Source organism: Bos indicus x Bos taurus, chromosome 29 (assembly GCF_003369695.1).
Source record: "Bos indicus x Bos taurus breed Angus x Brahman F1 hybrid chromosome 29, Bos_hybrid_MaternalHap_v2.0, whole genome shotgun sequence".
NCBI lineage: Eukaryota > Metazoa > Chordata > Mammalia > Artiodactyla > Bovidae > Bos > Bos indicus x Bos taurus.
Window position 1 is genome coordinate 35,779,835 of NC_040104.1, and position 14,365 is coordinate 35,794,199.

The window sequence follows — 14,365 nt, forward strand, 5'->3', positions numbered from 1 at the left end:
TGGCGTGCTGCAGTTCATGGGGTCGTGAAGAGTCGGACACGACTGAGTGACTGAACTGAACTGAACTGAATACAGTTAGAGCTTCAAATTGCTGCAGGTTGGTTCAACTAGCATTTTTGCCATGTATCTGGTAAACTGTACATGTTCACAGAAGATGCCAATTATATTAGGTTGGTATAGAATTGTGGTTTTGCACTGGTGAACTTTGCTCTTTGATATTGGAATATATTCTTAAATAAATGTGGTTAAATTATGTGTTACACATCATATTAATGCACATTTCTCAGTTTGCCTTTTGCTAATACTTACCACTTGCTGTTTATTTTATATTTATTTTAGACTAGGGAAATGATGTTAGACAAAAAACAAATTTGAGCGATTTTCATATTTGCGTTCAAAATGGGCCTTAAAGCAGTTAAGACAAATTGCAACCTCAATAATTCATTTGGCCCAGGAACTGCTAGAATGTATAGTGCATTGGTGGTTCAAGAAGTTTGCAAAGGATACAAGAGCCTTGATGATGAGGAGTGTAGTGACCAGCCATTGGAAGCTGACAGTAACTAACTGAGAGGATCATCAAAGCTGATTCTCTTAAAACTACATGAGAAGTTGCCAAAGCACTCAGTATTGACCATTCTATAGTCCTTTGGCATTTGAAGCAAATTGGAAAGGTGAAAAAACTTGGTAAGTGGGTGCCTGATGAAAGCAAATATCGCTCAGTTGTGTCCGATTCTGTGACCCCACAGACTATACAATTCATGGAATACTTCAGGGCAGAATACTGGAGTGGGTCACCATTCCCTTCTCCAGGGGATCTTCCCAACCCAGGGATTGAACCCAGGTCTCCCACATTGCAGGCAGATTCTTTACTAGCTGAGCCACCAGGGAAGCCCAGGGTGCCTGATGAGCTGACTGAAAATCAAAACATTGTCATTTTGAAGTGTCATCTTCTCATATTTTATGCAACAAAATGAACCATTTCTTGATCAGTTTGTGATGTGTGATGAAAAGTGGATTTTATTCAATGACTGGCAATGACCAACTCAGTAGCTGAACAGAGAAGATGCTCCAAAGCACTTCCCAAAGCCAAACTTCCACCAAAAAGTGGTCATGGTAGACATTTGGTGGTCTGGTACTGGACTGATACACTACAGCTTTCTGAATCCCAGCGAAACCATCACATCTGAGAAGTAGGCTCAGTAAATCAGTGAGATACACCGAAAACTGCAATGCCTGCAGCTGGCATTGGTTAACAGAAAGAGCCAAATTCTTCTCTGCAGCAATGCCTGACTGCACATCGCACAACCAATGCTTCAAAAGTTGAACAAATTGGGCTACGAAGTTTCACCTCTGTCATATTCAGCTGACCTCTTGCCAGCCAACTGGCAAGATTCTTCAAGCATTTTGACAACTTTTTTTGCAAAGAAAAAACTTACACAACCAGCAAGAAGCAGAAAATCCTTTTCAGGAGTTTGTCAAATCCCAAAGTATAGATTTTTACGCTATAGGAATAAATGAACTTATTTCTCATTGGCAAAGATGTTTGGATTGTAATGGTCTCTATTTTGATTAACAATGATGGTTGATGAGCCTCAGTATAATGCACCAACCTAATAAATACATGCATTAAGTTTATATTTTCCTGATGGCCACACACAGCAATTTCGATGATTCTTTCTGATAAAGATATTTAACATTTGTGGCTAACTGCCCTGTTTATCTTCCTCCTGAGACAGCTGTCCCCCACCCCCACAAATCCACTGTGTCCTCCTGCCTCCCTGTCTTCACCCAATCATTGCCACCCCCTTCTCTACCTAGCAAACTTGTATGTACTTTTAGAGCACAGACAAAATGATATGTCACCTATGAAGACCTTCATGAGAATTTACCACTCCATTTTTCTCCTCTTCCTAGATGATTCATTTTCTACCTGGATGAAACAGCTATTTTATTCTGCCTTAGTTCCAACAGCGCTCATCACGGGATTAGTAATCGCCTATAGTGTCTAGGATAGAGCTCAACACATACTTATTTCCTCTCTACTCCCACCCAAGAGAGAGTTCTGACTTTTTAAGTTAATAAAAGGACAAATTGGGCCAGGGTTAGGAGCGAAGGTAGGGGGTGGGGTTGAATGCCTATCATGTTCTAGGCACAGTGTAAGATACCGGGGCTAAACAAAGATGAGTAAGACAATGTTCCTGATTCCAGGCAAATGATAGTCATGTGTCAAACTGCTAAGGTAATTGACATAATAGAATCTAAAGGCAGGTCAAATGCCTGCACACATAGTGTTCTATGGTAATCAGATCAGAGGCACCCATGAGGAGCACCTACACCAGACCAAGGCTATCAAACTGCAAGAGAATTTCGAACAACACTGAAACAGTGAGCTTGGAACAAGGGAGGGAAAGTGGATAAAAAACATTGCAACATTCGAAGCACAGGAAACGGAGTGAACCAAGGACAGAGAGGCAAGGCAGATATAAAAGAGTGTTTGAAAAACTGCAAGCTCATGGCAAAGGAGACCTGGTGACTTAATGTCACCTCAATACAAAAGAAGTACAGAACTCATTATGCTCTGATTATCATTTACCTATGGGGTGTGTGTGCCTGCATATGTGTGTAGGGCAATGGGGGACATGCTTCCTGATGATTCTGCATTTAAAGTACAAGTCCACCGGAGAGCGGTAGGGCAAAAAGTTCATTACGGATATTTTTTTTAAACCACAAAAACAGTCTATCAGAAAGATTTCTGTCAGGCATCTGCCATCTCTAGTAACTTTCTGGAATGGTTACAAAAATGCACATCCAAGTCATAGAGATTTAACGAAATATTCTCTTGCCATTTATAGTAATGATACCAAATGACAAGTTCAAATTACTTGTTGTGATTACTCTTCATCTGGGCAAAACACATGTTGTAACGTATTCGCAGGATGCAATTACATCAGCTGCAATGACACAGAATGGCAACACTGGAAAAAGAGCTAATCACATACAATACGCACACTGTTTAGATTTTTTTCCAATTTTTTTTTTTTTTTGTATTGCAATCTGTTCACCGTTTGGACTAATCATTAACTCTCTCTCTCTCTTTTTTTTTTTCTGTAATGTGGAAAGTATTGGCTGAATTAGACAAGCACCAAAAAAATGTTAATAAAAGGAACATAATGTATGCTCTATATTCTCAAATTTAGATGATAATTTAAGAAAGACAATGACTGTTTCATGTTCACCAGATATATTATCAGAAAACTTGTAGATTTTGATTTTATGATGCTCATAGAGGGAGAAAACCTACTGTTATGACAAACAATAGATGTTTTCAAAGATATTCTTCATGCAAAGTCTTAACAATTCTATCCTGGGTATTTTATTCAACAAATGGTTTGAGATATTACATTTTTTGTGTCAATAAAAGAACATGGCAAACCACATTTAAAATAGTCTATAAGCTTTTGTTTCCTCTTTTTGGCCTCCCTAATTCTTCCTTTTCTTCCCAATTTACTGCCTCTTTGGGGATATCTCATTTACTGTAGCTTTAATTTCCAATCTTAATTTCTAAACTATACCCCTTTTTCAACACAATGCCTACACCTTTGACCACTAAGTAGACTTTCTACCTGTATGTCCTCAAAGTCATTATGGGAAATTTAGAATTCATCACTCGCCCTTCTCTCTCCTCTCCGTCTTAAATTTTGCACACTGATGAAAGTTCTCAATCATATTTACTGCATTTCTATCCAATCCAGAAACTTCTTAGTAATGCCTGAAATCTCTCTCCTATGTATACCAAATAGGACACAAATATTGTAGGGATGCACTGTGTTTATTATCCTTTTCCAGTTTCTGTTTTTATGGCCTTAATTCAGGTCTCAATTCAGGTCTTTATCATAGTTTCTCAGGATATTACAACATAAAACACATGTTTGAGTGAAGTCATTGTTCCACTTACATACTTACCTTCTTCTCTAATGATATTTTTATCAACCACATTCTAAAGTTAGAAAACTAGCAGTCATGTTAGATACCTCCCATTCTCTTCTCCATCATGTGTAATCTATAAACAAATATGGTGACCTATTAAATATCCCTAATATCTATTCATGTCTACTTCCTTAATACAAGTTCTTATTGCTTATCGCATACTACTGCAATGAATACTAACTGGTCTTTCTACCTTCACCCATAAACTCTCCTCCCAACTTGCTAAAGTAAGAACTGGATTGTATAGTGACACAGTTCTTTTTTTTTTTTTTTTTTTTTTTACAATGATCCCAAATAGATAAGAACTGTGGGATTTCAAAAATCACAGAATTTTTTTTTAAAGAAAATCCATCCTGAACCCTCCTCCCTCCTCCCTCCCCATACCATCCCTCTGGGTCGTCCCAGTGCACCAGTCCCAAGCATCCAGCATCGTGCATTGAACCTGGACTGACTGGCAAAAAAAAAAAAAAAAAATTTGCAAGACTCAAAATTCAAGAGATGCAAGTGGGTATACAATGCAAAGTATCCCTCCATTCATTCTCCATTCTTCCAGTTCCTTTACCAGAAGCAACCAATTTTATTATATTTCTTTGACTTTTAAAATACATATTTTCCCCATGTTTTAACATCTTTGAAATCAGGCTGTATCGTACAATAACTGTGAGCCAGGTGGCTCTCGTCACGTGGAAAAAAAAAATAATAAATTTTAAAAGAAAAAGGAAAAAAGAAAAGGTTCATGAGGAAATTTTAAAGGGTGGTGGATATTTTTATTATCTTGATTGTGGTGATGGTTTCATGGGTGTATGTACATTTCTAATATGTGTAGCTTTCTATATTTCAATCATACCTAATAAAGCTATTTAATAAATTAAAAAAAAAAATCACAGAAATTATCTAGGGAAAATGACCTGGGACTCTGCATTAGTATTTTTCAAAAGGTCCTTGAGTAATTTCTGTGTCTAGTCTTGACACAGAAATAGTATCAGTATTAAGAAAAATTCACTTCAATGATAAAAAGATCAATTCATCAAGGTACATGCAAAAATGTGTAAGTACCTTAAAATAGATCTTAAAAAGCCATGAAGCAGGGGCAAAATCTGAAAAAAGTGCATAGAGACACATAATTATACCTGGGAACTTTAAAAAACTCTCTTTTAGTAATTGATATAACTAGTAGCCTCCAAATTTCAGTAAATATAGAGAAAATTTGAACCAAAACACCATCATTGAACAGTATTTGGTGATGCTTATTTTTATAGAACATTTTACTCAATAGTAGCAAATATGTGCTGTTCTTTTTTCCAAGAACACGTGAATCATTAAACAAGAGGTCATATGCTAATGAACAGCTTACTTAAAGGACTGAGTTGACATAGAGTATGCTCTCTGATCACAACAAAATTAAATAAAAAAATCAAGACCAAAAGACATTTTGTAAAACTACTATTATTAACAAATAATGCAACATATTTCTAAATATCCTATGGTTCAAGGAAGAAATCACAATGGAAATAGAAAATATTCTGAATGTAATGGAAATGAAATATAACTTATCCAAATTTGTGGCATTCAATTAAAGCAAGGTTTATTTGAAACGTTGCTTCTACTAAAATCACAGAAATGTGTCAAATCAAAGAAATAAACTTCATTGGAAAATATAGAAGAATAGATCAATTTAAACCCAAAATAAGGATACAGAAGTAAAATCAATACCCAGAAATCAATAAGTAGAACATGGAAACCCAATAGTAAAGCAAATATATCTGGAACAATCTATAAATTGAAAGAATAATAATAAGTAAAGTGGCCAACACAGAGAAAACACAAATAACCGATATCAAGAATGAAAAAAAGATATCGCTGCTGGATTTACAGGGATATTGAAGAGATATCAAGGTTTTTTGTTTTTTAATCAAATTTATGCCAATAATTTTTTTAAAATCTTAAAAGAAATAAAGTTTTCTTGAAAGATACAACTTGCCAAAATTGACATATAAAGAAACAGTAAACCAAAGCAGCATGGTTTTAAGTTAAAATAAATCAATTTATAATTAAACTATTCTCCAAAAAGAAAACTGCAAGTAATTTCAAAGGTGAGTTTTATCATATATTTAAGGAATAAAAATATCAACAAGTTCACTCAAATGTTCCAGAAAATAAAGGAATAGTTTGCCAACACTATTCCTGATCAGTACTACACCGATATCAACATTCAAAGATAGACAGGTACATAGATGTACCTATCTATGTCCAAAGAATGACACTCTTCATAAACATAGGTGAAAAAAATCTTTGAAAAAAATATTAACATATTAAATCCAGATCATGGAATTAGTAGACAAGGATAATAAAATAGCTATTTTAAGTACAAATATCCAAGAAGATAGAGGAAAGCTAGAGCATGCTGAGAGAAAGGCAAGATATTAAACAAGGACTCAAAATTTCCAAAAAAGCAATATCTCAAATGAAAAATTCATTGGATGGCTAGATGGCATAAACTTCCAATCTATTAATGCAGAAAAACCCAGTGACATAGCAATAGACATATTCTACCCTGAAGCACAAAATTAGAAACAAAAATCACTAAAAGTTAACAGAGGACAGGTAAATTGTGGGGCAATACTGACTAAACTCATACGTGGAGTCCCAGAAGGAAAGAGAAGAGGTGTGGACAGAAAAGGAGCTGTCAAAATTCAACTTTTATTCCTTTTAAAACTCTTGGTAAACTAGAAATTGAAATACAATTTCTTAATCTGATAATGGACATTCTTAATAATCTCATAATAACACTATATGTAATAGTGACAGTATGAATGCTTTCTCTTATGATTTCTTATCCTCATTTCTATTTAAATTAATAGGTTCCAAGCTAGTACAATACAGTAAGAAAAATAAAGGCATGAGAAATTTAAATATCTGCAGATGATATGACTAGACAAATAGAAATTGATAAGAAATCTACCAAAAATACTCATTTGAGGAGTAGTATGTAAATTTAGCAATATCATAGAATAACAGGCTAATTTACAAAGATCAGCTGAATACCTATAAGTGACTAAGAGCAAAATTGAAAATAATTATTATTTTAAAATAGCATTATCAATCAAAAACTACTTAGAAATAAATTTACCAAAATATATGAAAACTTTACAACATGCCTACCATATTCTGTTCAGATAAATGTTAAAAGATAGAAATATATCACAAGTATATCATGCTTATAAACTACCTTATTAAGATTGCATAATGATAATGCCACTTATTTCTAATTTGAGCTGTATCTATAGCTGTGTCTCTATTTATGTAATATCAATCAAAATGTCAGCAGGAACTCTTATAATGATCAACAATAGATTCTAAAATTTATAGGCAAAGGATTTAACATTTATAGGCAAAGGATCTAAAATTTTTTTAATTATATATTTTTAAATGTTAAAAAATAATTAAATTAATTCTTTGTTAAACTAATAATGCTAATTTCCAAGCATTATATTGATCAAGGTACTTGAGAGACTGGCAGCAAGAATCAAATCAATCAACAGAACTAAAGATTATAGATAAGCAACACTTTTACAGATAATTCATTTCCTACAAGGTCATCAAAGCGATCAATGAGGTAAAGGAAAATCTTTTGCATAAATGGCACTAGTGCTTAAAATGGGCATCCACAGAAGATGGACAAAGGTAATTTTGACATTTACTTTACAGCACCCACAAAAATATTCTGAGATTAATCACATGCTTAAACATAAAAGCTTAAATTGTAGAAAAATGCATAAGAGAATATCTCTGCAACCCAGGGATATGCAAATATTTTAGATTAAAACATTAAACACTAACCATTAAAAATAAATGTATATATTAGACTTTATCAAAATTAACACTTTTATCATAAGGCACTGTAAAGTAGGTAACTCATAAACTGAGAAACTATTCACAAAATGCATTTTATAAAGGACTTGTATATATCATATGTAAAGAACTCCTACAACTAAGTTATAAAAAAGTCAAACAATCCAATTAAAATGGACAAAACATTGGTACAAATCAATAAGTCATATAAATGGTCAATAAGCACAGGAAGAAATATGAAACATCACTAATTTTTAGGGAATGTAAATGAAAACCAAAAGATACCACTACCTATCTGTTAGAATGGTAAACATTTTTTTAAGTAAAGCAACACCAAACACTCAGAAACCATTTCTTCTAGTTTGCTAATAAAAGTGTGAAAGTTATATCAGTATGAAAAATATACTTAGTCCTGTGCTTCTGAAGTGGCAATCCTAAATATTTATACAAAAGAAATGAAGATATTGACTGAGACACATATGAGTGCAGTTGAAATTTTCATGCAACACAAATCAGCTCTGTATCACTTTTTGTCAAACAGAACGGGATAAGTTGGAAGCACTGACAGATTTTATTTTCCTAGGCTCCAAAATCACTGCAGATGGTGACTGTAGCCATGAAATTAAAAGACACTTGCTCCATGGAAGAAAAGCTATGACAAATCCAGACAACATATTAAAAAGCAGAGACATCACTTTGCTGACAAAGGTACAAATAGTTAAAGTTATGGTTTTTCCAGTAGGCATGTACAGATGTGAGAGTTGGACTGTGAAGACAGCTGAACACCAAAGAATTGCTGCTTTTGAATCATGGTACTGAAGAAGACTCTTTAGAGTCCCTTGGACAGCAAGGAGATCAAACCAGTCAATCCTAAAGGAAATCAACCCTAAATATTCATTGGAAGGACTGAAGCTGAAGCTCCAATACTTTGGCCACCTGATGTAAAGAGTAACTCATTGAAAAAGACCTTGATGCTGGGAAAGATTGAAGGCAAAAAGAGAAGTGGGCAGCAGAGGAAGAGATGATTAAATAGCACCACCAACTCAGCGGACATGAATTTAAGCAAACTCTGGGAAATTGTGGAAGACAGAGGAGCCTTGCATCCTGCAGTAGTCCATGGGGTTGCTAAAAGTTTGGACATGACTTAGTGACTGAAAAACAATAATAGTTCTTAAAATGCATTATTAATGACTCCCTTCTAAATAAAACTTTGGCGTTGGGCTTCCCCAGTGATTCAGGGATATAAACCCATCTGCAGTGCAGGGGCCACAGGAGATGCGGGTTCAATCCCTGGGTTGGGAAGATCCCCTGGAGGAGAAAATGGCAACCCACGCTAGGATTCTTGGCTGCAGAATCTCATGGGCAGAGGAGCCTGGTGGGCTATAGTTCATGGGGTTGCAAAGAGTCAGACATGAGTGAAGCAACTTAGAATCAGCAGTAGCAGTCCTTGTCTTGTCTAACTGTGAAGGCTGTGCATGCATCCTGTCCAAGTGATTTACCCAAATGAGTTTATCTAATTATTTGATCACCACTCTAGTTTAATTACACATCAGAAAGTGCCAAGAAATTAGGCTAAAGTCAAGGGCTTCCTGGCTTTATAGACTGTTGACTTCTATCTTAATGGACTCTAATATTACACTTAACGAGCAGGAAGAAATATTCGTAATTCTGTAAGAGCTAGTCATTTATCTTCTATTTCCAAGTAAGAGTGGATACTACAAGGAAGAATAGGAAGTTCCCACATCTGCAGAGATATTGTTGAGATGCTACCCATCGTGTACAGAAATATACTATAAAATTGCCCTGTTTGGCTCTACGTATACAGAAACACACCGACACACGCGCGTGCACACACACACACACACACACACACACACTTGAGTTTTATTAGGCATTCTTCCCAGCATCCATTCCACTCCAAACATTTTCACTAATTGTCACAGTAGTGTCCAATCTTATTGCCAGTGATTGTTTAGAAACTGGCATATATCCCAATCCTGGTATAAGATATTTTATAAATTCTACTAGAGCTTGTGGAGAAGGAAATGGCAACCCACTCCAGTGTTCTTGCCTGGAGAATCCCAGGGACGGGAGAGGCTGGTGGGCCGTCGCCTCTGGTGTCGCACAGAGTCAGACACGACGGAAGAGACTTAGCAACAGCAGCAGAGTTTGTGGAAAAGGAGTCAATGTTCCTTAGACAGAGATACAGAAAGAGGCATCCATATGTTACATCTGGACATGCATCAGTCATCTTAGTATAGGGAACGTGAAACTCACAATAGACAGGGAGAAAGGAGAGGTGGAAAGAACCTTGGACCTTAAAAGAATAGTTGCACTATGCATTGTGTTAAGATTAGCACTCCTTCTATCCCTGGCCTTGCAGTTCTGCAGTTGAGGTGATTAATTTTCTTATCTTCTAAGCTTGTTTAAGTCAGGTTTTCCTGTTACTTAAAACTGAAGGCGTTGTAAGAGATACACTAACACAGAGAGACACCAGTTTAGATAGGAGCTACATTCTGATTGGTGGGCTTTTGCAAGAGTACCACGTCTCAGACTTCATGTACCTGGCCCTTTCTTTTCCTTTTCTTACTGTCGAAGGGCAGAGTGGCACAATAAAAAAGGATAGGAGTTTTGAAGGACAAAAATTGGTGTTGGGCATGGTGCTGTCATAAACTGACTTGTGTGACCTTGGAAAATAACCATGCTGACTCTCAGCTGTTCCTTTTGGAAACTTTTGTGGAACTTCCATAGAGATTAATGGCTTAGTACATGAAAGGTATTCACACAAGCTCTGGCAAAGATAAGGTATTTAAAGTGAGTTGGCTGCTATTAACATAAGGAGGAAAATCATATCAATGTTCTGGCAGCTGACTCATCAATTGGGCTTTAAATAAATAGCATATTTATAAGTTGAGATTGATCTGCTCATCTTTGTGGGCAGGAATAGAATACTTGACATAGTAGATGGGGTTAGAAATAGGCACGAAGCCAAGCAAGTAGAAGAATCAAATAGCAAAACAGCAATACTAACAAACACCACCTTCCATATATGAGTATCTGAGCTGTACTAGCACTCACCTCACTAAACATATGAGAAAATCAAAAGCTCAAGTAGTAACAGAGTTCAGCCAAGATCACATAGCAGAATCACATGTGGCAGAATCATCACTTACTTCAGGCACTCTGGCTGTAAACCCCTTGTTCAAAACTTAATCCAGGTTGCTGTTTGTGTGTCTTTTATTAGAGGCTAACCCTAGCCAACATGCTCACCAATGGGAAGCTTTCCCAACTACTCTCAGTATCATCAAGAAAACTGTCCTTCCATAAGGATAACTTAAGCTAAATGAAACAGTGTGTACTCTAAAAACATGTGTGTGCTATGTAAAAAAAAAGAGATAACTTAGGCCAATAAAATATACATGGAAGAAAAGGCTTCCCACCTGATCTCAGGTGACTAGAAGTACACAGCTGGTAGCCATTTAAGGTTATACTCTTCCAGAACAACATCTGTGCCTGCGTGTGTGCGTGTGCTGAGTCACTTCAGTCATGTTCCACCCTTTTGCAACCCTACGGACAGTAGCCTGCCAGGCTCCTCTGTCCATGGGATTCTTCAGGCAAGAATACTGGAGTGGTTTGCCATGCTCTCCTCCATGGTATCTTTCCAAGTCAGAGATCGAACCTGCATCTCGTCTATCTCCTGCATTGGCAGGTGGGTTCTTTACCACCAGTGCCTGCCCCCCGGGAAGCCCAGAACAACCTATACTGACACTTCAGAATACTGAAATAAAGGTCACTTCTTTTCTCCTAAGTAGGGCATGCACACTGGTTACCGTGTGCTCACACAGACACATAGGCATTCATTTACCAAAACAAAATTGTACAAGTGGCAATCTTTTCAGGTCTGATGTGAAATCGATTGGTCACATTTCGATATCCAAAAAAATAGAACGCATCATATGATTATGTATTATGGGTCTACATCAGTTAAAGAAACAGCAAGAAGACCTTCAATCAGAGAGTACACCGGAGAGGTGCATTTTAGTATCAAGGAGGCATTATTATTAAGCTCCAGAGTTTGGCAGTGGCAGTTCTTTCGCTAAAGAACTCTTTTGCTCAGCTGTTGGTGAATTGAGAGTCTTCTAATCACAGAGACATTCTAAGATAGTCACAGAGGGCTTATTTTTCTTAAACTTTTCCTCAGGGGAAAGAAAATGAACTCCCGTTGACCCTTTTAATCACTTGGGTCAAATCAGAACTATTGTCAAAGTGGCTTCGAGTCTTCATTATTTTTAAAATGTATGCCAGAGAAGAAACTTTAAGCTTCCAATAATCAGACCTTGTTATAGATTTTCCCTAGCAAATGTTCACCCAGAAAGAATGATTGGAGAGTTTTCTTTGTGAAGTGTGCCATTGAGGTACATGATATAGGATTCAGTGGTAGGATTTAACTGCCTTCTTTAATACATCATATGATTTAACTCTTGGTTGTGATAAAATTGAAACAAACCTCCTTTTTTATCTGATGTAAGAAGGCAGAGTTCATTAATTCCCTGGCCTTCTTGCTCTAGAAATTTCACTTGAGTGTATTTCTTGCACTGGTAAAATTCACTCATTCATTCATTCAATCATAAGAACCAGTTAGGAATCATACATATAGTTGCTTAGTCCATTAATTAAAAATTATAAAAAAGGAGAATTTTAGAAAGTTGAAAAGGGGATTTGGCTCAGAGACAGAATGTGAGTTGCAATGACTTCCTATTAAGCACATTCATTCTGTTCTTCCCAAGAATAGAAAGACCACATCAAGATAGCTACTATTACATAACACTTCTATTGACAAGTAAAAATGTTCAAATAAAGTTTCCTTTCCTTTCAAACTGTGTGTGTGTGTGTGTGTGTACGAATGTGCACTTGGTTTCCAAGCACTAACAGGAATGTGACTGCCTTCATTACTCAAAGCACTAAACTGAGTACTTCAAATGAAATAAACACTTGAAGGAGGAGTGGGGAAAACAAAACCTCTCTGTATTAAAGAAGATACTACCTGCTGCAGGGCAGACAACAGTGACTGCAATAAATATTTTCTACCTTGGCACCTCTCCCTGTCTTCCTTCTTTCCATCTACTTCTTCCCATCTTTATTGCCATTTCTTTCTTTGGATTTGGTTTATGTTCTGGATGTGGTTAAGTAAGTGTTAGTTGCTCAGTCTTGCCTGACTCTTTGCAACACCATAGACTGCAGTGCACCAGGCTCCTGTGTCCATGAGCTTTTCCAGGCAAGGATACTGGAGTGGGTTGCCATTTCCTTCTCCAGAGGATCTTCCCGACCCAGGGATCGAACCTGGGTCTCCTGCACTGCAAGCAGATTCTTTACTGACTGAGCTATAAGGTTAAAGAGACAAAAAAAGAGAAAGAAAACAAACAAACAAACAAACAAAAAACACCTCTTCTCTAATACCTGAAAGGAGATGCATACAAGCCCCTCTGGCTTTTCTGGCATGTCCCTGAACTCTTCAGGAACTCTCCCATCATGCTTTTGAGTGGAATGAGTCTGGTAAGAAAGGAAACAGTATAAAGCCTTCACCATCTGACTGGTTTATTCAACTCACAACCAAGTCCTGTGCTAGAAACTGAAGGCCCAGGAATTAGATGTGGTCTCATTACTCATGAAACTCAGCCTGAAGAAGGATACAGATATAAAAATGAAACAAACGTTTTAAGAGTGGTCATTATGTGCTTAACTCTGAGCACTTGGAAGTGAAGTGTTAGTTGTGTCTGGCTCTTTGTGACCCCATGGACTGGAGCTCTTCTGTCCATGGAATTCTCCAGGCAAGGACAGTGGAGTGGGTTGCCATTCCCTTCAGCAGGGGATCTTCCTGACTCAGGGATCAAACCCAGGTCTCCTGCATTGCAGGCAGACTCTTTACTGTCCGAGCCACTAAGAAAGCTCATTAAAAATATGGAACGCTTCACTAATTTGTGTGTCGTTCTTATGCAGGTGCCATGCTAATCTCTGTGTCCTTTCAGTTTTAGTATATGTGTTGCCAAAGTGATATAAGCACTTTTCATACTTGAAAATCATTTACTCTCAATGTATGGATGTGAGAGTTGGACTGTGAAGAATGCTGAGTGCTGAAGAATTGATGCTTTTGAACGGTGGTGTTGGAGAAGACTCTTGAGAGTCCCTTGGACTGTAAGGAGATCCAACCAGTCCATTCTAAAGGAGATCAGTCCTGGGTATTCATTGGAAGGACTGATGTTGAAGCTGAAACTCCAATACTTTGGCCACCTGATGCGAAGAGCTGACTCATTGGAAAAGACCCTGATGCTGGGAAAGATTGAGGGCAGGAGAAGAAGGGGACGATGGAGAATGAGATGGTTGGATGGCATCACCAACTCAATGGACAAGGGTTTGGGTGGACTCCGAGAGTTAGTGATGGACAGGGAGGCCTGGTGTGCTGTAGTTCATGGGGTCGCAAAGAGTCGGACATGACTGAGCAACTGAACTGAACTGACTGACTCTTAAT

At 37.1% G+C, this 14,365-nt stretch overlaps 1 non-coding gene across 1 annotated transcript; it reads right to left on the minus strand.

Annotated features, from left to right (window-relative positions):
* Positions 1 to 13,791: 13,791 nt before the first annotated feature.
* Positions 13,792 to 13,900, minus strand: LOC113886613. The gene has a single exon (XR_003509498.1). It is a non-coding gene; the product is annotated as a U6 spliceosomal RNA (small nuclear RNA).
* Positions 13,901 to 14,365: the final 465 nt, after the last annotated feature.